The following is a 25261-nucleotide window of genomic DNA, read 5'->3' as shown; positions in this document are numbered from 1 at the left end:
AGGGCAAAGGGATGAAAACCCATGGAGCGTGTTAACATGTCCAGTCCCTTTACTTTCTGCAAGGAGATGCCCCTGACAAGTAAATTGTCTCTTATGTTTTTTCTTGCTGGTATCTAGGCACTTTACTGTAGGCTCTAATCAACATCCTGATTCAACACTTCCAAACACCTCAGTTAACTCTTTTCTCACCTTAGAAGCCAGAACAACACAGCTTTTAGTGCTCTAAGTCCATCTGTCATCTATGTAGTAATTGCAGTATATAGTTAGAATTTGTGGATTAAAGCATTTGAGCCCAGTCTTTTTGGCATACTGCTTCGTATAGAATAAAAAATAAAAATAAAGTAATTTAAGTAATGTGCTTGAACAGCAGAGCGGTGTCTAGGAACGTAGGGCTATACAGAGCAAGCTGTGAGATACCTGCGTCCTTTTGACTGGCAGCCTGTAAAGCGAAGTTTAGTAGGTTTTGTTTGGAGGAGCTCTGTGTGTGTTTTGCCTGATGTGCTTTATTTTGCTTCTGAAATATGTTTGGGTTTATCCCTTCGATACATGTGCGAGTGAGGCTGAAGACTTTAGTGGTGACTTGAAGCCGGTTCACTGATTTGAGTCTTAGGGAGAGTGATTCCTAGTTGAGATGCTATGATGAGCGGAATCGAGATTGGTCACTGGATTGAGGTTTGTAATGCTAATTTTAGGACATATCCTATTACCATTAGTCTGTGAGCACCTGTCCACTGAAAGTTTTATTTGTTATGGGCTGCGAGAGGAGTGGCGCAGGAATGCCATAAGAGATGTACTAAATTTCAAACCTAGCCACGAGCTATAGAGCGCAGTACTGCTAGATGAGACTGCAGGACATTTTAACAGAGTGGGGAATGGTGGATGTCTTCTTGGTGGGCCCAGTTGGATGGAAAGAGCTAGGGTGCAGAGCTTAGCATTGATCATTTTTTCAATGACTTTCAATCTTGAGGTTCTCAGGTTTTGGAGCGCTATTCCAGCATACATTTGAATGACACGTCTCTAATAATTTGGTTGTATATTTAGTTGGTCTATATTTAGGTATGTTTTGAACTCCAGTTGGTGTCTGGCAGAAGTGCTCTGGGGTGAACGTCGCAGCTAATCGTCGTAGCACATGAGGCACACAGATGTAAAGGTAAACAATTACATTTTTCAGAGTACACTGTTCGACAGCACAGAGGGGCACGCTGTATCTGTTTGATGTGTACCACTGACGGATTTTCCAATCATTGACCATTAGGTTTTTAAGAGGAGCTACTTCAACTTATTTAACTCAAATTAAAGCTATTTGTTTAATTTGAGTCATTGGTTTGTGACAAACTTAATGCCTATGTAATAAGGGAAGGGATATCTGAAGTTGACATACCTAATGACTATTCATTAGTAAAATATCACTTACAATTATGCCGACTTCCCCTCCTGGGGTATAAGCCTTCAACCAGGACTCCTCAGCCATCTCCGTCCTTGGCTTTTCTTTCAGCTTGACTCCAGGCGATAACCATCTCCTTGCAGTCAGCCCGAGACCTCAACGCCAGGTGTTTATAGGCCTTCCTCTTTTCCTTTTCCCTTGAGGCTTCCAGGTGAGGGCATGTCTGGTGGTGGTTGATGCGGGCTTGTGGAGGGTGTGACCAATACAGCTCCAGCATCTTTTCATGATTTCTTTATGAGCACAGAATTGTAGAGTCTGCTGCCATCGTTGTTGCTGATAGTGTTTGGTCAACGGATTTTAAGGATTTTTCTCAGGTTTTGAAGGTCTCAACTTTGTTGATGGTGGTCACTGTTGTCCTCCAAGTTTCTGCTTCATACAGAAGGACCAACTTTACGTTGGTGTTTAAAAAAAACCAAAAACCTTATCTTAGTTTGCAGGTTTAGGTCCTTGGAGGGCCAGATCTACTTTAGCTGAATAAGGGCAGCCCTTGGTTTGCAGTTCTTGCGTCGACATCTGTGTCTGTACCACCCTACTTGTCAATGACACTGTCCAGGTAGGGGAATCCAGTGCATCGCCTGCAAGAGTGACTGCTGTTGGGCTGGCTGTGTTAGCCTTCAGGATCTTGGTTTTTCCCCTGTGGATGTTGAAGCCAAGTTGTGCTGAAGAGGAGGCTACTTTGTTGGTCTTCTCTTGCATCATTGTAAAGTCCCGGTCATCGAGCTGCATCCAAAGGTGTCTACTGGATCACATTTCTTTTCCTTGCTGTGGATGTCTTTATGACCCAGTATATGGCCAGCAGGAAGAGAAAATGCTAGAGCAAACATTCCTGATGGATTCCCGTCCTCAATTCGAAGACTAACGTGAGTTGTCCTTCATGAATTATCTTGCAGGTCATTCCCTCGTAAGAGTTTCCGATGATTCATATACGTTTATCTGGCACACCGTGGTGATGACAGAGTTTGCAAAGGGTCTCCCTGTCCACGCAGTCTAATGCCTTCTCATAGTCGATGAAGTTGACATAGAGGGGGGAGTCCCATTCCATCGATTGCTCACTGATGATGCACAGTTTTGCAATCTGGTCTGTGCAGAATCTATCTGTGCGGAAGCCAGCTTGCTGGTCTCCTAACTGAGCGTCGACTTGTTCCTTTATTCTGTTCGGGATGACGCTGTTGAACACTTTGGGGTTGATAGAAGAGTTATGCCTCTGTAGTTCTCACAGTTATTCAGATCTGGATCAGATATCTCTCCCTCCAGTCTAATGACACCTTTTCCTCTTCCCAGATCCTTCCAAACAGAGCATGTCTGTTGATGTTCCAATGTCTGCCTTCAGTGCCGCTGAAGTAATGTTGTCAAGTCCTGCTGCCGTCCCATTTCTCAGGTGTTGAATAGCATGCTGCATGTCTTCCTTGGTTGGTCTGCTGCAGTCGATTGGCAAGTCCTTGTTAGTTGATTGAATGTCTGGTGGAGACTGTGTTAAGGGCTGGTTCAGCAGTTCTTCAAAGTGCTCCACCCATTTTTGTTGCTGGCCTTCGTTAAACATGATTGTCTTCACAGCTTTGTCTTTAACTGGTCTTTCTGGCGTGCTATATCTTATGGAGAGTTTCCTTGTTATGTCGGAGAGTTCTTCAAGTTTCCATGACTTTCTGCTTCCTGGGCTTCTGTGACAAGACCATAGCTAAATCTTCGTTTGTCTCCTCTTAAGCTTCTGTTTGCTTCCTTGTTGGTATTGGTGTATTCGCCTTAAGCTTTCATTTTTTCATGTCTTGTTCAGCTGGTGCTGACTGCAGCTTTCTTTTCTCATGTGGGTTTTGCAGAGAGTCTCGATGGATAATTTGTTATATTAGTGTTTCTTAGGACCTAGTACCTCCTGGTTGATGTCACTGTTTCTTTGATCTTTTCCCACTGGCTTTCTACTGGGCCTCTTTCGTCCTGTAGTTCCTGCAGGACTTAAAACTTGTTACTGAGAGTGACTAAGTATTCACTCCACTTCTGTGCATCTTTGAGGAGGTCAGTATTGTATCACTGGCGTTGGTTTGTCGGTTCCATCTTTACTTCTTCAGCTTTATTCTGGCCATGACAAGGTGATGACCTGATGCCACGTCCGCACCTCTCATCACTCTCACATCCTGCAGGGACCTTCAGAACATCTTGGCAATGCAGACATGGCCGATCTGATTCTCTGTTGAATGGTCTGGTGACACCCACATTGCCTTGTGTATTCTTTAGTGTGAGAATACACTACCGCCTATCACCATACTGTGTTCATGGCACAGAGATGTGCAAGCCTTTCACCATTCTCGTTCATGGCGCCAAGGCCATGGTTGCCCCTGACCTCTTCGTACCCAGTGTTGTCGCTTTCAATCTTGGCTTTGAGGTCCACCATCAGCATTTTGATGACCCTCTCAAGGCATTTCTCCAGGATGGACTGGAGTCTGTTGTAAAACTGTTCTTTTTCCTCTTCGTTGCAGTCATTTATAGGTGCATAGCACTGGATGACATTCATGTTGATCCTTTTTTTCTTTGTGAACATTCATAGGATCCTAAAAAAAGACAGCACTAGGAAGAAGCATGTTCAGATTAACCCAAGTGCCCTGTTCAAAATGTGAACATCTGCGCAGATATGCAAGAATAGAGCTTCAGTTACTTCACCAAAAATCAATTCAAAATCCTACTTTCCACAGAAAAATTCCAAAATATAAGCTTATTAAATATATGCAAACTAATAAAACATCCAGTTACTGCTGGTAGGTCATTGCAACACCTAAAAACACATACAATTTCTTATAGAATATATTCCAAAAATATTTTTTCATTACTTATTTCAAAGAACAACCAACTTGGAATATTACAAAAGAAGTTAATTGAAAATGATACATAAAAGCGATACATAAAACCATCTTTTATTGAACTATTATCATTCTTATCTAGTGTGAATTAGAAATATTTAATCTTGGTCTCAATAAAAGGTGACCTAACCTTCCCTGCTGATAAACGCACAAATTTAGTTGCCTACCATGTCTCCTTTTTTTTTTTTTTTTTTGCTCTTATACACCATGGGAATTTGTTGTCCTATTTGTGAGAGTCTAATTCCTGAAGTTAGACTAAATCAGAAAGTCTTTAAAGCCTTATTCTAATTTAAACTGCCTATGTTTTTCTTTCTTGTAGAATCCATATCATTCTTGTAAGAGAGGTAAAAGCTATTCAGTGCTCTCCGATCTTGCATCTCTTCGCCTCCAAGTACACTGTCTTCAGACTTTATATATGCAAATCATATGTTGAAAACAATATGCTTCTCCTCTTCCTTTACTAGAGTGTGCTTAAAAACTCTCAGAAAAGGAGGACTCTGTTAAGGAAAGACAAGCAATTGGTAGAGTAAATGTTGATGTAAGCCCCGCAGTAAATGTCATTCTCATAGTTTCTACCTCTTCTTAAATGACTGTTGTCCTTATTCCACCTACAGTGCCTCAAATCCCCTTGTTCGGGACATTCAAAATGCCCTTTTCAGGCTGTTGCTTTAAATCATTTTAAATTTCAAGTAATTTATTTGTATTACTGATGTTGTTCCAAAAAAACCACAATGGCAGCAATCTCTTCAACCAAGGCCTAGTGGACAATCCCCGAAACAACGTTTTAAACCGTATTAAACTAGTCATGGATTTGAGAGCATTAGCTGAGACATTTTCTTTATCAACCCTCCATTTGATCCATTTAATATAAGGTCTTCACAAATCTATATATAGCTATACTGCACCAGTAGGTTTCAAAATGTAATGGAGGTTTGTTAGAAATGGGGGTCTCTAATTGGCAGAGGTTTGCTCCTTTGTCTAAGTAGGGACCCTTGCTTATAGTCAGGATAAGGGGGTACACACTTTAGATAACCCCTGCTCACCCCCTTGGTAGCTGGGCGCGAGCAGACAGGATTATCCCAAAGGCAATGTGTAAAGTATTTGTATTCAAAACACACAGCAACACAGTGAAAACACCTCAAATGGACACCACACCAGTTTAAACAAATAATGTATCTTTATCTAAACCAAACAAAACCAAAACAACAAAACTCCAACGTACATATCCTAAATTATGACTTTAGAGTAGTTATTTCAAAATTAGTACTTGTAGAAACAAAATACCTCTACCTAGCAGGGAGTCACACGGACCCCCAAACAGTACCTTGGAAAACAAAGTCTGTGGACGATGCACAGAGTAATGGAGTTGAGGCGTCCTTGCACTAGTCGAGGCCGGTTCCCTAGTTGTCACGGGGGAGGCAAAGCGTCGAGTCCCTGAGGAGGCAAGGCCTCGAATCCAGTACAGAGGAAGACGGCGGCATTGACGGTGAGGCGTCTGTGCCGATGAGGTAATGCGAAGTCGAATAGTTTGTGAATTCACCCTCGTCGGTTATCGACTCCACGATAACAGTATGCAGATGCTGGCTGTGGCGGCGTTGGTGCGAGCTCTGGTGTCGGGAAGGGTGATAACTGCAGCCGTCGAAGGGCATCGGAGCTGCGTTGCAGGTGGGGGCGGTGCATCGTGCACTTCACGAGCGGTGTCTTCGGCCTCGGTGCAGGTCGTGGCATCACTGGCGGCGTAGCCAACTGTGTGGATGTTGTTTTTCTTGCTTTGCAGCACCAACCACACAATTCTCAGGGCCCAGGAAGTAGAATTAGTGCCCTTTTGAATGCAGGAGTCCACACAGTAGTCCAGGTGCTGGTCAGTGGGTTGCAGGTGAAGTCTTTGTGTCCCTGAGACTTCAGAACAGGAGGCCAGCACCCACAAGCCTTTGGAGATTCTTCTTCAAGCTGATTCACAGCAAAGTTCCAGTCTTTATCCTCTCCTTGGCAGAAGCAGCCCCTGCAGGCTAACCCAGCAAAGCACACAGCAAAGGGGCAGTGCTCCTCCTCACAGCTCTCCAGCTCTTCTACTTGGCAAATGTCCCTCTTGAGTCCAGAAGTTATCTAATTCTCTGGGGTTTAAGGTCCACTACTTATACACCATTTTGTCTTTGTTCTCTTTGAGACAAGGGTCTCGGAGCCCAGTCCGAACCAGTTCTATCCTCTCTGGTGCAGCTTCACTACAGGAGGTGGAGACAGCATTGTGCAGAGGAGACACTGCCTATTCTGGTGTAAGTGAAATTCCTCCCACCACTCTAAATGCAGCCAAAGTCTACTCAGCTCAGCTATGAGTCACCCAGGAAAGGCAGGACTCACCTCAGCCTCCTTGTGGCTGTCTACAGCAGTGGTTCCCAAACTTTTTGACCCATGGCTCCCTTGACCCACTTGGCAGTTGGCCGTGGCTCCCCACCATTTTTTTACCGGCGCACCGGGGTGCCGCGGCGCACAGTTTGGGAACCACTGGTCTACATGAAGAATCAAGCCTAGACGTGATGAAGGATTCAGAGAGTAAACATCACCATCATAAAACTTTATTTGCAATCAAAAAGATCTTATAAAGTACATCTCAATTGCTAGAGAAAGGCTCAAGGAGCTCTGTGGCGTTACAAGAAGTTTACATGGGGTGGGCTCTGATGAACCCAAGATGGCTCACCAGATCCCCTCTACCCAGCGTTTTAAGTGTGCTGGGTCCTGCTGGTGCAGTTCTAAAAGGCAGGTGTCAGGACAATAGGTAAGTTTTACAGACACATCAGAGGAGGTCGCGCAGTAGTACATAAGTAAGCCCAGCCATATCCAAACATATTCACCCATTTGCAAACCTATCCATCATGTATCCTTCCATCTATCATTTCACTCATCCATCCCTTCATCCATCCTTTCACTCATCCATCCATTATCCCACCATCCACCCTTTCACCCTATCCATCTGTATACGCATCCATCCACTCTTCTACCCATCCATCCATTCACTCATCCATCCAGCCATTTACCCTTTCACCCATCCAGCCATCCTTTCACTTACTCATCCATCCACCCAGTCACTCATCCTTCCACCCATCCACCCTTTCAGTCATCCATCCATCCATCCTCCCTTTCTCTCTCCATCGACCCTTTCACTTAGCCATCCTTCCATCCATCCACCCACCCACCCATCTACTCATCCACTCATTAATCCATCCATTGACCCGATCACTCATCCATCCTTTCTCTCATCCATTTATCCTTTCACTCCTTCACTCATCTATTCATCCTTTTGTCCGCCTACCCTCCCTTTCACTCACCCATCCATCCATCCTTACATCCACCCTTTCACTCATCCATCCATCCATTCACCCTTGCACTTATAAATTCATCAATCCATCCATAATTTCACACCTCCATCCTCCCACTTACTCACTCATCATCCACCTTTTCACACATCCATCCTTTCACTCATCCATCCCTTCACTCATCCATCCACCCTTTTACCCATCCAGCAACCCTTCGACCCATACATCCAGCTATTTACCTTTTCTCTCATCCATCCTTCCACTCACTCATCCATCCATCCATCCTCTCATTCTCCCTCTATTCAATCTTTCATTCATCCATTCACCCTTTCACTAATTCATCCAGCCATCCACCCATCCCTTCACTTACTCACTCGCTCACCTTTTCATATTAATTTTGAGCTGAGCCTTTTTGAGAAGAGGCCCATCAAGAACTTCACCCTCGCTGCAGGAGCCATTCCAGGACTGGGACAGAAACCACCCAGGTCGGAGACAGGATCCACCATAGTGGGGGGGACAGGAGCCATCACAGGTTTTGGGGGGGGGGGGCAGGAGCCATCACGGGGGGGGGGGGGCAGGAGCCATCACATGAGGGGGAACAGGATCCACCAGGGTGGGCACAGGGGTGGGCATGCAGTATTCTAGTATCATCTTTGTCTCTTCCAGGGTGGGGTAGGGCTCCTCACCCCCTCCTGGACAAGACAACGAGACGACAGGGTCTCTGTCAAAAATGTTAGTTTTGCCATCCCCCACTGTGATGTACAGTACTTAAAGGAGAACTGATTTAACGGATTGCCCTCCATACTTTGTTAATCAGTGTGGGTGCGATTGTGCCATGTCTTTATTTTATTACATTTTAGACTGCATGTTTGAAGAAACGAGGTTTTCTTACAATTTAGAACATGAATTAAACTCTGTGGAGAGAACCACGTGCTGCCTCGGTGTAATCAGGGCCTGTTCTACGATTTTTATGGCCCTGGGCAGGAAGGGAATGTGTGAGGCCCCTCTAAATTGCAGAGACATGACAGGACGCATTCAGGGTTGTTTGCATCTGAAAAGATGCCCCTGTGACCGAAGCTGCAGCCCCTCCCTCTCAGTTACCTTCAAACACGACTTAACAGCTCATGACGGGGCTGAAGGTGTGAGTGTTGCCAGCCCGCTGTGCCTCTCCAATGCTGCTGGGCATCTGAGCTGCGGCTGCAATCTCCCACATCCTGCGCGGCGGCGCCCCTGGCTTCTAATCGCGGCGCACCGGGGTGCCGCGGCGCACACTTTGGGAACCACTGGTCTACAGTGAATGCACATCCCCAGACCCTGTCACTCCAAAACCAGACAGTCAATACTCAAAATAGCAGAGACACACAGAATGGTTAATAAGTAAATGCCTGCTTTTTAAAAGTGGCATTTTTAAACACACAATTAAAAATAATCTCCCTAAAAAGATGTGCTATTAAATTCTGAGTTCAGTGAGCCTAAACTCCACTTCTCGATCTTGTCCCAATGAAAAGTTATACTTGTAGGATGTTACAAAGTAGCTCCCATGTTAGCCTATGGGACAGAAGCCTTTCAATAGTGAAAAATGAAATAGGCAGTATTTCACTATCCGGACATGTAAAACACACCTGTACAAGTCCTACCTTTTACATACACTGCACCCTGCCCATGGGCGTACCTTGGGCCTACCTGAGGGGTGCCTTACAGGTATGAAAAGGGAAGGTGGGGGATTGGTAAGTGGGTGCACTTGCCAAGTCGACAGGGCAGTTTAAACTGTGGACAGACACTGCAGTGGCAGGTCTGAGATACCTTTACCAGGGCTACTTATGTGGGTGGCACATTAAGTGCTGCAAGCCCTCTAGTAGCATTTGATTTATTTACAGTCCCTTGCACATTGAGTGCACTTTAGTAGGGACTTACCTGTAAATCAGATATGCCAATCAGGGATGGTCAATCAGAATAACAATTTACACAGACAGCATATGCACTTTAGCACTGATTAGCAGTGGTAAAGTGCCTAGGGTCCTAAAGCCAACAAAAACTGGTCAGGGGAAATTGGAGGTAGAAGTAAAATGCTTGGGGATAATGCGGAAAAAAGGGCCATTTGCAACAAGGTTACTGAGGAAACTTTCACCCTGGGTGGGGGAAGTCATGCTTTCACTTCTTGTTTATCGTTCTTGAAGTGCACTGATGACAGTAAGGATAAACTGATAACCGCTGTGGGCATAGTGACAAATGATTAGAGCATCTGGGACAGAGGACTCTTTGCACAGTGATTGTTTCCCCCATTGCAGGTTAGAAGTTGCCCATACCCCCCTTCGCAAGTTTATGTTGCTAAAACTGCTTCCTCTGTCTATCCTCGGAGGTTGCGAGAGATTGGTGCAAGTTCCCACAGAGACCATGCTAGTAGCAATTTACCTGTGAGGGGTGAGTGAAGAGGTGCAGCCGGGTGTTACAGAACACAGGTCCAATCTACGACACACTACCCCCCTCCACTCTATGCCATTCTACTCAACTCTACACACTCTGTGCCACTCTATTCCACACTACGCCACGCCATGCCACACCACTCTGTCACTAACCTTTAGCCATGCTGAACAGCAGCCACGCTGATGTACAGCATGGCCAAAACATTGGCAATGGAGAACTGTTGGCTTTGCCAATGCCTGTTTAATACATCACTGCAGCACGAGTGCCCACATTTTCTGAAGCTGCCGTTTTAGAGGAGTTCGGTTTCATGCAGCACATTAATACTGTAATCTTTCACAGTTATGGTGGTGACTCAGCAGGATGGAGTCAGCTTATGCGTCCTAGAGTGATGCAATGCATGTTGCTGCTTTTTTTGAAAAAATAATTAAATACGTTAGCGCTGCATTTCTGGAAAGTATTTTTCTATTTCTGTTTTTGTTTAACTGATGGTGTCTGCACGGCTTTAATCTAGGGACAGGAAATGCCATTTCCAATCAGCTATAATTCTTGGCTCTACAGGCGAGTGTTGCTGCAGCTGTAAGGGCTGGAAGACCACGGTCTATCAACACAGCAGTGTGTTCATACAAAAGGTGACTGTGCTTCGATCTGTGTCCTTCAAGGACGAATGCTGATCTGTAGGCGGTCGGCTGTGACTTGTGAATGCGGGTTCTCTTTTTACGGTCTTTACTTAATAAAACTGAAGAATGCCGAGTATAAATGTTGAGAGTGTACCTTACTATGAGATTGCTGTGTGTGTTGGTCTAATTTTCCTGCCTGAATGTAGCAGTTGTGCCCCTGAACGTGTTCCGTTAGAACAGTACTTAATAGTTGTTGTGTGGTTGCATGACTCAGGATTACCCATGTAAAGTATCAAATCATATCAAGAATGGCCGCCATTGTTCGTGGGAGAAAAGGGAAAAGCCTCTTTTCAAAAGGTATGATTATTTAATAGATTCTGTGTGAAAAGACACAATCTTGACATTAGGACACATCCATCAAGATGTAAGTTACCTATTGCAGCCTCTTTTTACCTGAGTGATGTCATTTAAAGGTCATCACGGATGTCATCAGTAATGTGGTTTAACATGTTATGAGTGATGTAATATGTGAAGTCCTAGGCAGTGCATGGCAGAGTCGCAAGTAATAGTTAGCTCAGTAAATTTCAGTTTTTTTTGGTTTTAAATGTTAGTTTTTACCTCGTTTAAATACCTAACCATAATGTAACTTTAATCTTTGAATGAGCGCATACACTTCTAGCTCAAGCGTGAAAACCCACAGAAATGTGCTGATTATGGTTACAAATGCCTGCAACACATGGTGTAAAATGCGCAATCCACCATGTTTCTTTACTGATGGCAAATTGGTGTTTTGGGTGGCGCACGTTTTGGTGTGTGTTGTGTGCATTGGTAAAAGTAACTAGTGAATTTCAGTGATTTTACATGTTTGTGCCAGAATCAAACCTTAAGTTTTAAATGTGTTTTTGTTGGGTGACTTTTATTTTTTATGCTGTACTTAATTTCCTACCTCCACTGCGCACGACCTTCGCTGTGTGCAATAGGGGCTGGCCTCAGTGCCTGTGGCCAGCGCCTAATTTGACATGGGCAGCCAACGCCCTCTGCGCATAAGTTTCAGCACTGACTTGGTCTCCCGCTTTTAAATCAGTGCCTCTGATATCGGAACTCTTTTTATTGTCTCTAAATTCTTTTCGTCACCTGTCGTAGGTTTGTCAGGTTCACTTCTATTTCTGCTTCTCTCACTTGTCTCTGAGGTATCACTTCCCTCTGATATGCATCCCAATGGTATGGGTGCCTCTGTCCTCGCTCTCCTATGTATTTATCTACTGCTCCTACCCTACTCCTTCTCCCTGTGTTTATCTCTCTCAGATATCCAGCTCCTAAAAAGCAAAGGCTCCAAACCTAGAGTGGCACCTTCGATGAAATGATCAGAACTGCCTAAAGTACCCAAGCTGACTTCACCCTATTGGGAAGGTATTTACAGTGAAACTCATCAACCCACCAATGATATGCCTCTCAAGGGCTACTGGTGATTTTTGATCAGAAACTATGATCAATACATTTTCCTCCTGCTCCAGATGAGACGTTATCGCCCTGTAATTAACCCTTGTCAAAGCCTGGGTTAAATAGTACATTTTCCTAAATATTGCATCCTCATAACTAGTTTGTTCTTTACGAATTCAGTGATCTTTACAATTATCCAGTAGATCACTAGGCCCTACTGAGTCTTTTGATGCGACATGGCGATTCATGACGAGGCGGCAGCTTTGGTGCACACAAACTCCATTTACGCAAATAGACTCCATTCTGGTGAAGACCTGCCTTGTTGAGAACACACTGCTCATTCTTCTGGGCTCGTGACTTGAATGAATGCCCCGCCAGCGTGTGGGGCTGCTCTTCTAGCCCGGTCAGCAGTTCTCCTTTTGTGAAGGTCGCACTCAGCATATCCCACATAATATCTAGCTCAGAATTTGACAGATTGGTTATGGCAGTTTATGTGCCCCAACTACCAGAATCATTTCACAACAAACAGTCCCGGGTTTGTTGTCTCTGTTCTCTGACGCACTTTACACAAACAACACTTGGGCCTCGTTGTGAGCATGTCTTCATTTAGCACCTGATGCAATCTTACTCGTTCGATTTGAAATTATGAAATTAAAAAGAATATTTTTACCCTCAAAGTATACTACAGTGAAGCCCTTTTACATTGTAGATGTGTATTCGGAAACAGAACTGTGTACATGGTTGCCTACGTTTTGTTGGTCAGTCACTACACCTTCTGCAAGTAATTCCTCAAGAGCCAGACTGCTGCGAATTTTTACACCGGAAACTCCAGATAAAAGTTATGGCCTGTCTCCAGTGCGGAAACCCTCCAAAAACACCACTGAAACGTCCACTGGGGTCACAGGCCAGCACCAGATCCACCGCTAAAATGTAGTGTTTCCTGCGCATTCTGGCACCTTGGACAAGGAGAAGAGGTCTACACCAAACTGCATTATATTCCGTGAATCACAGGTGCACTTGGAAAGTATGCTTGGTTTCAAGGGGGCTGGCGTATTCTCTACAGGAAGTGTTGCATTTTAAGACGCACCACTAGATCACCTCGTGGTTATGCAGTAACACCTGCAATTTTAGATTTTTAAAAAACCTTTACTCCAACAGTACTAAATGTCGAGAGCCTGCCTGCGTCTAGTAGTGTTGAGGTGTCTAAAGGGTATTTGGTTTGCAGTGTGATTAAATTTCAAGACTATAAAATAAATATGACTGGTTTGCGGGTTGCTGGGATTTTATTGTAACTTATTTTCGGGGATTCCTGTAGAAGTTACAGGAATCATTTTTATTTACTAAACTGATTCACCTCTTTATAGTAGGCTGCAGTGTTAACTTACCCATTTTTAATAGAAATTCAGTTGATTTAATTTTATCCTAGTATCATACCTTTGACACGCATAAATGTACACGATAGTAGTAGCTTAATGAAAGGCTATTTCCATGGGATGTCTACATTTTGAGAATCTGTGTCCAAGATTTGAACGGTCTATAATAATAAATACATTGAACTCACTACGATACATTTAGAAACTTATATTTTATACTCAAATCTGTGTATTAATAGCCATCTAATGCAAAGTGTGTTTAGCGTTTACAGGATAAACGCTGGGTGTATCCCCACTAAACTCAGTAACTGCAAAGTAGATCATGTGTTATTTTTAATATAACAAACTTCACAGCAGCCCTCCAAACGAGTGTGGGCCCGAAACACCTGGTGGACGGGGGAATGTAGCAGTCACTGAGCTAAGTGGTCTGAAAGTTTTTGCTCCAAGTAGTTTAAATCTTGGGTTTAACTAATTCATAGGGATAACTGTTGTAGCACCGTGGTGGAGGCAAGCATAAAGTTCCACATTGGCTGGACTGAGTAGATACTTCTGAGAAAATGTGAAGAAGTTTGCTTCCTGTGTCACCTTAATACACTTAGGGTGGCAGTCGTTAGCAGCGCCATGTAACTCTTTTCAATCCCCAACAGATTTTTTTTTCTCTGCAACATCGCCAAGCCCATGCCAGGAAACGGGTATAACCAATTTGCAGATTTTTAAATCACTGTTCTGTTACTGCTTTCAAGATCCGGTCCTCTGCTGCTTTCAAGACTCGCAACAATGTACCTCCACTTATTTATCTACCTGTAAGACCTTTAGTACGTAGAATGAAAGCTTTATCAATAAGCACTGCTACACAACCACCCTGGTTGATCAACACCAACGTGTACACATGATGCGTCACAATTCCCATGACGGAGTTTGTGCCCTTTTCTGTGGAGTTAACGTATAATGAAGATCTGCATTTCTCTCCAACTGTGTTTCTAGGACTTCAAGCTGTCTCTCCATCCTGAACACGGTGTGTATTGCATATTGTTGGAAATCATTCGGTCCTCCTAAGGATGACTCCATTGTAGTACGAGGATGCCTACTTGATCCACCATTTGTTGTAAATCCTGCCCTACCAGTATTGCTTCTTATACTAGTGCCACCATTTTACATTTCACAGCCTTGAGAGCTATCTCAGTCTTACCATGTCTAGTATTAATTGAATAAATAATTGATTAAGCACATCAGCATACTTGCTTCTTTTGCCGGTTCATTCTCACTTGTGGAGTGATCTAACAAGCATCTGGGACCTCCTTGTGCGCCGACGTGCAAGGCTTGCAGTAGGAGTGCACCCGATTCCTTTTGCACTTCTGCAACATGATATTGTGCAGTTAAGTCACTGCTTAGGTCAGCAAGCACACGGTACTCACACCTTCATTCTTACTCAAAACTGTCATCAATACTGTTGAAATCTGTGCTGTTCTATTTTTAGGTCTTGCAGAAGACCGCGCATTCACGGTCTGTTGCTAGACAGTTTGTCAGCTTCCAGTGGGCTTCAAACATATACATTTTTACCATTGATTGTCCTAGTTGTGAGTCTTATTTGCATGCTTCCTATTTATTGGCTTGGATGGGCTTTAGTTACCCGTCATGAGTTTGACATTCTGGAGTATAGATGCATTACTGCATTATACATTAGCTAATCACTGTAGAAGAGCAAATGTGTTTTCTTGCTGTCCCCCCCCCCGTTGGCTACTCTGCATCAGGGATGGTGTGCAGCATGGTAAAACCCATTGGCAAAGCCAATATGGCCCAAACCAGACCTATTCGCTTTGCCAATGCTTGTTTACTCAACTGCCATAGCTTCAACCGTCTGTTGCATCAAGATTCTTCTACAGAACAGGATACCCCTTTTCTGTGGGCAGGCCTGCCTCTGTTCCCACAGTCCGGTTTTACTCGTGGCCTCCACAGTGGGACCCTCAAAATGACGATGCCCTGGGTTCTTTGTCATTTTTCTTATGTAACCGATCATTAATGTTCCTTTCAAAAGCTCATTTGCCAGTTGTCCCTCTCCAGCCCTTCTTTTCTGGTTCAGCATATTGATCCAAAGCTCACAGCGTCATGAGTGGAAAAGATTTAGAGCATCTCAGGTTGGGCCTTGGTGTAGGTTTTCAACTGTGGACTTGTGAACAGAGAGGGTCACTCGTTATGACTTGGACCCACAATTTTGAAAAGGGTGACTTCTGCACAGGAAAGCTTTTTCATGCACTAATAGTTGGTGATACTGTTTTGTATTTGGGGCTGATATGCGTGCCAGATGCGTGCCAGTAGATGGCAGTAAGTTGTTGTTTTGTCAGACAGATGAAGCCAAAAGATACTGTCTTATGTAGAAGGCTTTTTCACGAGGCAGCCAAAATATGGTCAAAAAATAACCCTGGGCAGTTGTCTTTGAGAAAGTGGGCAAAAGATGGAGAACTGCAAGGATGTTTCGGTCTCGATAGGCCCTCATGCTGCCTTGCCATCCGACTCTGCATCACACCAATCTCCCCGATTGCTCCCTTTTTTAGGTCTCGCCTGACCCAGCGAATGCGCTGGTCTGGCGAGACTTATTGAGAGGGCTCCAAAAAGTGCTACCAGGTCAGCCTAGAGCTACATTGCATGTGCGCGGGCGTGCGGCCGCGCTTTACCGCGATTACTTTCACTTTCGCGGCCGCACGGCCAATAGGTCTCGCTTTTGGGACCTTATAAGTATTTAGTTATGCAACTGTTGCATGGCTAAACATTTATAAGGTCCCAAAGGCGAGACCTATTAGCTATGCCAATGCTTGTCTAAGAAAGTTACAGTAAACTTGGTAACAAGCGCCTCTCAGCATTCACTGAGTCTAAGGATTTATTGCAGTCTGGCTTCCGTCCTCGATATAGACAGTGGGCTCTGTTACTTACCTGTTAGTCTGTGCATCATATTCTGGACAGGGGTGACAAAGCAGGATTATTGCTCTTGCATTTGAGCACGCCCTTCGACACTGAATCCCACAACCTTCTTATAAAGCGGTTGGTGAGCTGCAGTGTCAGTTACAAAGCCCTCTGGTGGCTGGCGTCCTATCTGCAGGACCGTACTTATCAGGTCCTGCAAAAGCCTCTTTCATCTGCAGCAGGGGGTGACGCAGGGCTCTTCTTGGAGTCCTGCCTTATTCAACTTATACACGCGCCCCCCTGGAGGATATCATTGAGCGGCACAGTTTTTACACCATATCGTACGCCGATGATACTCAGTTAATTGTTACCGTATCACAGAATTCGGCTGCAGTCTCGCTGATGACCTGCCTGTAGTAGGTGGGCAACTAGATGGACCTCAATTGCCTGAAATTACATGCAGGCGAGACTGACCTCCTCATCCTGGAATGTTCAAATTGGGGGCAGCTCTTTTAGCTTTTTGGAATCCAGGCTATGGAATTCTTTTCCACTTGAATTGGGACATGGACCAAACTTTTATTCTGGAAAAACCTCAAAACGTGGCTTTTTAGATAGTTCTTCCTCCTCCTTTTAGGTTCTCTGTGTTTCCTCTTGTAAGCTGAACCTCACCGGTGCTAGGACACTTTTTTGAAGTAGCCATGCGCTTTAGAAATCTTTTATTATTATTTATCCACACTCTGGGTAAGGCAGGGCTTTTTGAATACTTCTATGGCTGCCATTACATGTCTATTTCCAGCTAATGCTTCCCTCACTTTGGCTTGACAGCCACCAGTGCCCTGGAGGTGAGCCAGTGTATGCCACAGGAATCCTCTGATGGCTCTGGATGTTGCAACACAAAGCAGACCGCATGTACAGTGGCAACATGAGTCTCGGACACCATCTTCCCAGACATGCACAACAGACTAGTGTCTATTTTGCTCCTGTCTCCCAACCCTCCAGGAACAGTTTTAAGCCTCACTTGTTTAAACAGCAAACTCCCAGCTCAGGATAGTAAAGAAAACCAACCAAATAAACCAATCTATCATCCTTCACAACTGTTCCTCTTCCCAGTGCAGACTTTCGTGATATTACTCTGCCCCATTTCTTTGCTGATTACTTTCTTCACTTTGCCTTCAGGCTTCTCATCAACAGTTCCCTTCTGTAACCTGCCATACTGGATCTTTCCCCAGCACCATGGCATCCCTCTATGTTGCCACACAAGGCCATATATTCCTTAGATCCGACACTTTGGTCCTTGTGGAAATTACCAACCTGGACATTCTTCAGAGCACTCCCATGTATGAAATTGTTTTGTTCATGCTCTAACCACCACATAGGGGTTCTAATGGGTACCAGTCCCATGTTTTCTATTCCAGATGGGTACAAGTCCCATGTTTTCTGTTGCTCTGTTTGCATTTTTAACCCCACGTTGGGTTCTGTTGGGTTTTAGTCCCATGTGTGCCTTTGTTTTTGTTTACACTGTGGTACAGGCTTACATTCGTTTGCTAACCGTGTTTAATTCGTCCTGTGCTGCATGTTTGTATGTATGTAATATTATTTTCATGGTGTGCCACACTTGTGGTTGTCTCCTCCTAGGTCACTGTGGGTCTGTGGTTTGCAGTCAATCTTATTTTCCTTTCTTTCCCCCAACCATTTTCTTTGGTTGATGTTGGGTGTAGATGTTCCATGTTGTTTCTGGTCCATTTATTCACCTGTGTTTTCGAGAAAGTTCATTCGGGAGTCCTTCACCCATTTCTAGAGTTTTTATATTAAAAATTGTATAGGAGGATGATGGGTGGGTAATATATTATGTATATTTGTCTATGCATCTCCTTGATATTGTTTATTCTGTACATGCACTTCTTGTACATCTCTTCTATATTTTCTCTGAATTTTCTTTCTTTATTTATAGCGCCTTGAGACCCTCACGGGTGAGTAGTGCGCATTATAAACACCTCATTGATTAATTGATATACTATTGGCTATACTTTCCATCTCTCTTGTTCTTCTGTTACTTTCGTCTATTCCTACCGTTTAATTTTCTCCTGTACTTGGCTCAGCTTTTTGCTTTCATGCTCACGCTGGTTTCTCTTGATTTCCATGCTGTGATCATTTCATGTTTGGGTCCTCTTTCTTCTTGCTTTTTTTCTTCGGTTGCTCTTTATCATTTCTTGGGTTCTCCTTGTTTGCACCCTTTTCTTTTTTGTGGTTTCTCTTTGTGTGTTGTGGGAGAAGGGAGGATATGTAGTAACCTGTATCTTATCTATTTTGTTGCTTTCTCCATAGCTGCTCAGCCGATGTGAATGTGATGCATGTAATGTTGGTGTGATGGTCATGAATGGAATGTTTGGGTGCCTGGATGCTTGAGTGTGACAGTTGGAGTATGGGCTGAGCTCCTGATGGAGATGTATCTCTACAACTCAACTATCTGTAACTGAACCTAATAAATCTACTTAAAACTACATTCTGGCTACGGACTTCATTACTAAAGACATTTCTGTGCCTATCAATCCATTTTTGGAGCAGCTTGTTTGTCCAAAGCTCGTTCTGTTAGCATCCTGTAGAACACCCTGGTCTGTTGTTGATCTAATGAACAGTATTTCCAACAGTTAGAAAATCAGTGGAACAAGAATTTAGGGTTTGGGCTGACCAGGGGGATATCCAGGCCAGTGTTTTGCTTGCACAGGACATACTTAACATGTCACGATTTAAGGCTCATTTTTTTTAAAGTCTTTAAGTTTATATGATACATATTATTCTTCTGACAGATTGTTTAAAATGGACCTTTTGGGCAACTTCTGATTGCTTTTCTTGCTCGGTTCCTGGGGCAGACTCTACCCATATTTTCGCTACTGCCCCTCCCTGTGTTTATTTTGGGCTTTAATGTTTAATAAGTTAAATGATTTATTACAATGGGAACTTGATTATGATCCGAAGCGTGTTATGTTGAGACATTCAAGTGTTATCCCACACAATCTGGCTTCAATCTATTTTTATGCTGTTACAGTAGTTCGCTAGAGTGCGTATCATCAGGGCCCGGCTGCAGAGCAAACCTGATCCTAGGATGTGCTGGCATGAGTTTATTCTTTACCCCAAAACCGGTCCAAGGATGCTTGTTTACAGTCCAGGGAAGACATGGCTTGGCAGTTCATGCTGGACTGTTCCTATGAGGCACAGGGTCAAGACTGATATGCATATAGCGGAGTCTGAACTGGGGTGGCAAAGTGAGCTTAAGAATGATGGATTCAACCCAGATCTGTGGCTGGGGGTGAGTGTTTGGGGGTGAGTGTTTGAAAAGTTTCAGCACTCCGTCCATCCTCTCCTTGTGTTTGCTTTGTTCGCCCTAAGTTGGCAGGGTATGCCCAGACATGGGTCCTTGCTCACTGTGCCACTGGATTCAAGCTAGCCTGGCTGATGAGGGATGTTACCCCGAAACAGGTCTCAGGATGCTTATTTCCGGTCCAGGAAAGACATTGCTTGGCAGTTCGGGCTGGACTGTTCCCATGAGGCACAGGGGTCAAGACTCATTTGCATATAGCTGTGTCTGAACTGCGAAGTGAGCTAAAGAATGATGATGGATTCAACCCAGATCTGTGACTGGGGGTGAGTGTTAGAAAAGTTTCAGCACTCCGTCCATCATCTCCTTGTGTTTGGCGAGTTTATTCTTGCCTGTGGCTTGTAGTTTACGATCATTCATTATAACCCAAAAAGACAAAAATGTAAAAAACTGTTGGAGCCGGTTAGGGAGGGTTTTGCTCTTTGTATGCCTGGCTACCTATCTGGGATTTAAAAATATTTCAGAGATTGTCCAAGTTGGCCACTTAAGGAATTTGTTTTGGGTCTTTAGATTTCGGTTGTGACACTTCACTATTGGTTTTTCAAATATTTTTTGTAAATATTATTTGAATGAAATGCCATTACTGTATTGCTTTCTGCTTTTTTTCTGTTGTTACTTTCCAATAACAAGCATTTGCAATGCAATAGGTCTCGCATTTACGTAAGTTTTAGCTATTGGCATTGTAAATGACAATGACTTTTATTTATGTTTTTCTTTTTTTAAATGTAAATAAAAGGCATTGTCATTTACAATGCCAATAGCTTAAACTCGCGTAAATGCGAGACCTATTGCATTGCAAATGCTTGTTTCCTAATGCATTCATATTTAAGATGCTTTTGTCTGTGCTTGCTCCCCAGTACACGAACAATCATTGGCAAACACAATAGCACTTCAATTCGATTAGCTTCCCCAATGCTTGTTTTCTACAAATCTGTTTAGCTTATGATTTAGTGCTCTGAGGTAGCATAACCCTGATACAAGGCGCCCCAAAAAAACTTAAAACCTATAAATAATGAACATTTACCAAGGTGCCCTGCTCATTTGTGTCATCATCAGCCACTTTAGACTTTTACCCAACGCTTTCCATATTAGGATTTATTTAAACCATACTTGCAATGCAAAAAGCGGAATTGCAAGTCCCGGAATGCAACACGTTGTTGCTTATCCGGCCAGGAGAGGCACAAGAAGGCACACAACAACACGGAACCGCTGTGTAGCTACAACTATTTATTTGAGCACGCACGTTTGAGAGGATTTCTTTCTTCATTTAGGAAGGTTGCTGAATGTTTTAAAACATTTGTTTGGTCAAATGTTACTCGAAATGTATGCAACTTCTCAAAGTTGATTCACAGAATAATTAAATAAGGCGATAAAAGGTGCCCACAAATAGAAGGTTAAGCCATTCCTGGCTAGAAGGAAATGTGCAGGAATTTAAGAGAACATTAATTCAAGAGAGTAAAACAATGTTGTTTACATGTTGGCTCAGATCAGACCTCATCACGGCCTCCAGGGTTATTCTGAGCATCTGTGTGAGGCTGGAGGGTGAGACGTGAGAGAGACAGAGGAGGAGAGTGGAGGCGTTGTGAACGGGAGAATGAGAATTAAAGTTAAAGTTAATGGGGAGTTTTATGCGGCAAAAAGAAATAGGAAGAGATGACTGCCAGAAAGAGGACTCAAGGGGAGAAACATGAGATGACCAGAAGTGGGGGAGCACTATAAAATGTACCACTATATTTCTGAACATCTGCAACCTAAAAACTTTGAACTGTGCTTTAGTCAGCACTCTTGCGGGCCACCGATACATCGGAAGCCAGATGCTGCCCTTGCACTGGCCTGTACGTAGATTCTGATGCACGATTACGGCGCCATGTCCCTATGACTGTGCATTTAATAATTAAAATTATTTGTGAATCTGTAACATGAATAGTAAAATGCGCACCTACGATAAGCGTGCGTTTAGACGTGCTCCGATGCAAACCTGGGCAGGGAGCTTTTATTTTGAATCGGCCTCCGCCTTGTGGAGCAGCTCTGCTTCTTAACTGATAACAAATTTCTGTACGGTAATGATTTCCATTGGCCTGTACGTACAGATTTCGATGCAAAATTACGGCGCCATGTCCTATGTTGATGCATTTAATAATTAAAATAATTCGTGAAACGGTAACCTGAATAGTAAAAGGCGCACCTACGATAAGCGTGCGTTTTAGACGTGCTCCGATGCAAACCTGGGCAGGGAGCTTTTATTTTGAACCGGCCTCCGCCTTGTGGAGCAGCTCTGCTTCTTAACTGATCACAAATGTCTGTGCGGTAATGATTTCCATTACCGTGGCCAGCTGGAGCCTCCATCCTCTCCTCTGCCGCGAGAGCCTCCCTGGTATGCGTCTCCAAAACTTCTACATTACTAAACTGCTCTTTCTAACCACTTTATTCAGGAGTAGCAACAGGTATTGTGGTCCTGAGGCCATCGAAAACAAAATACAAGTTCACGGTGGCACCGGGAGCATTCTAAATAAAGTTTACAGTGGTCCGTCTGTCGGTGGGTTTGAACCAGTGCCAGCTCAGAGGGCACGCAACTTAGGCAAGTTTTTCATTGGTAATATATGATGCCGCAAAATGCTGGAAGTGCGTACCCTATCTGCAACATTTAACGAGCAGTTACCGACCCAGGAATGCGGTGCTCTGGCGCCGCACCAACGTGCGATAACAAGCATGCGTGCGCCACAGGGAGACATGTGGTTTCACTTATCGCGCCCATGTCTGGGCACGATAATTGAAACCACATGGCGGCGGAGCGGGTAACCGACACCAATAGGCCATGGGCGGAGCAATGCGCCCGCCTTTGGCCAATTGCGTGCTGTCTTTGTTAAAAAGACGCACACAAAGGCCAATAACGTGGGCCAAAAGGAAAAGCACACGCTTGTGCGCGTGTGATTCCTAGGTCAGTTTTGAAACCCCCTACAATTCCTAGGTCAGTTTTGAAACCCCCTACAAGCGGTCTCTCGCTGCATGAGCAGTGCTGCGCACTGCAATGCTAGGTGCGAGACCTAAAAAAAAGGACCCTTGACTAAAACGTTTGTGAGCTGACGGCGATTATTCTGGTGTTGAATGCTGTTTTGCCCTTTGTGACTAGTGACGGAATAATCCCCAACAGGTATGTGGCAAGAAGGGGAGCAGAGTTGAGAGCGACTGAGTGATAGTCTTCCAGTGCACACGCATTGTGTTCAATCCCTTGGCACTTTCAGTAGCTGTTGATTCAAGTTTCATACATGAACGCTTTCCCTAAAAGGCCACCCTGGATTTACCTCCAGGTCAGTGCTTGTTGGACAGATATTTGAAGGCAATGTTCTTACACAAGTAATACGCAGAGGGCAGAAGACCAAGTTGTTGGCTGATACCATTCGCTTGGATCTGGGTTGGAAAGGGTCCTTTAAATTGACTGTTCTATCTCACTTTTATTGATGGCAAACAGATTGCATTTTACTGTATTTTTGTCGCTTTACTTATTGTAAATGTGCGTATCTGGCAGAAAATAAAACAGTCATACTACTGCCATCAATGCACTAGACATTTTACAGGATAGAACAAACACTGCTTTGTGATTAACCGAACCGTTAACAACGTTTTCGTTAGATTGCCAACAGTGGGGTAAGAATCCAGTCTGTGGGAGCAAGGTCAAATAGAGATATCATTGAATATGGTAATAGCTATTTATTGAATTATAAGATAGGACTTATTCTATTTTTATCACGGTTAAAAAGAGAAGTAAATTTTAAAGAAATTTTTAGCAGTGCTTTAAATGGGCAGGTGCTGTCTGGTACTCGGTACCTGCACTTCCTTAATTTGAAAGGTAGAGTACCTGCACTTCTTATCGCTGCTGCAATACCTTTAATGGGAGAGAACCCGCACTCCACAGGAGCAAACAGGCACGCTAAATAGTGAGTATCTCCGCTTCTTTAATTCCATATAAAGTGCTGGTTTAGAACATAAAAAGCTGAAAGGTGGTACTCTTACTAAAGAGGGTAGATTAAAATTAAGAACAGATGTATATGGCTCGACACACATGTCCCTTCTATCATTAAAAAAATGACGTCATGTATTGTTCTGCTTCCCCCAACACATACAAAGGAGCTGCAGAATACTGGAGGGCTGTTGCCATTTCTACACCTCTCCGTCCCTATTACAGCAGACATATCTCGCCATTATGTCTATGAACCTACGAGAAGGTGACCCACACGTTTGCCCCCAAAGTGTAGAGAGAATCAAGAAGCAGGGCTTAAAATATGTGATTTTCACTGCAGTGCGGGAGCTTGCGACTGAATCATTGGCAAGGTCTTAGTGTATTTGATTCGCTTCCTTTGTTTCCCCTGCCCTGTTGTGCGTCATGGGAGGAATCTGGGATTGGTCAATGAATATTAAAAATCACCCGGGGTGCTGGACGTGCTTTTCTTTAAAAGTTGTTGCTCTTAGGTGACACCTAAGCAAAGACTCCCACTGCCAGTCTTAATGACCAGGACGGACAGTCGTCACTGTAGGCTGCCACAGGAGTATGAAGTAGCCGAGTCCTGGTGTCGCACTCTGATGTACGCACCCTTTGTCACGCCTCTCAAGTTTGGGTGGGCGTGTGAGAGCATTTCACGCATGTGCACCGACCGGCGAGCATTTTATTTTTTTATTCCTACAGTAAGTGAGGGCTCTCAAACACTACTGTTCTAGGACATGAGTTAAAATAGTAATTCACCTTAATCTAATATTTGGGAGTGGTTGTTCTTACCTCCGACAAGTTACAGGTGAAGTATAGAAATGCGAGCCCTTTCGTGGGCATAGCATACTGGGTGCTGTTTCGTTGGCGTTTGTATAGCAGGGCTCATGTAACACCCTGTGTTTTTGTACTTTTAAACTGCATTCTACGCAGGAGATTCCCCTCTAAAAGCCACATTTACCCCAACTAACAGTTTAGATGCTAGGGTCTATAGCGACTGTTCTAATGTCTTTTTTATTACGATAAATAAACGAGTTAACAGCCTAAATTTATATTGAGCGTCCATTAAAAGTGAAATGATGGTTCGCTCCTTTGGGAATGAGGTTAAAGTGCTGACACCTAGAGGCGATAAGTATACTACGCAGATTGAATTACTAACGTTTTACGATGAGTAGAACTAAAAGTTCCAAAAATTGCACCTTTCTAAAGCTGTCGCAATAGTGGCGCGTACGTGTTGATAAGGTGTTAGCAGTGCTGCCCTCACTATACGTTCATTGAACAGCAGCTCAACCCCAAGATAAGGATGGTTGCTATGAAAATGATAGTACATCGCTGATGACCATTAAAGACCCTCATCTTTGTTACGATGAAATCGTCATGGGTAATTCGGAAGGAAAGTCGCGCTTTCTGAACTTTATTACAGCAGGAAGAGGAGCGTACTGCATCGATAGTCTTGTTCCCCTCCCCATTGTAATGCAGCCCGTCATGCATTGCGCCTCCTTCCCGTGTAGATTTGCATATTAACAGACCGAGAGAAAGGTCGAATCTCTGCC

At 43.9% G+C, this 25261-nt stretch overlaps 1 protein-coding gene and 1 non-coding gene across 3 annotated transcripts in view; one reads left to right on the top strand and one right to left on the bottom strand.

The window, feature by feature from the left end:
- The window catches only part of CLASP1 (cytoplasmic linker associated protein 1), a 1312099-nt gene that overhangs the window by 171371 nt on the left and 1115467 nt on the right, over window positions 1–25261 (top strand). The window lies entirely within an intron of this gene.
- Window positions 24891–25016, bottom strand: LOC146856843 (U4atac minor spliceosomal RNA). The gene has a single exon (XR_014980411.1). It is a non-coding gene; the product is annotated as a U4atac minor spliceosomal RNA (small nuclear RNA).

Source organism: Triturus cristatus, chromosome 3_2 (genome assembly GCF_964204655.1).
Source record: "Triturus cristatus chromosome 3_2, aTriCri1.1, whole genome shotgun sequence".
Classification (NCBI taxonomy): Eukaryota; Metazoa; Chordata; class Amphibia; order Caudata; family Salamandridae; genus Triturus; species Triturus cristatus.
The sequence above is the reverse complement of the archived record's forward strand: the minus strand, read 5'-3'. Positions and strand labels throughout refer to the sequence as shown.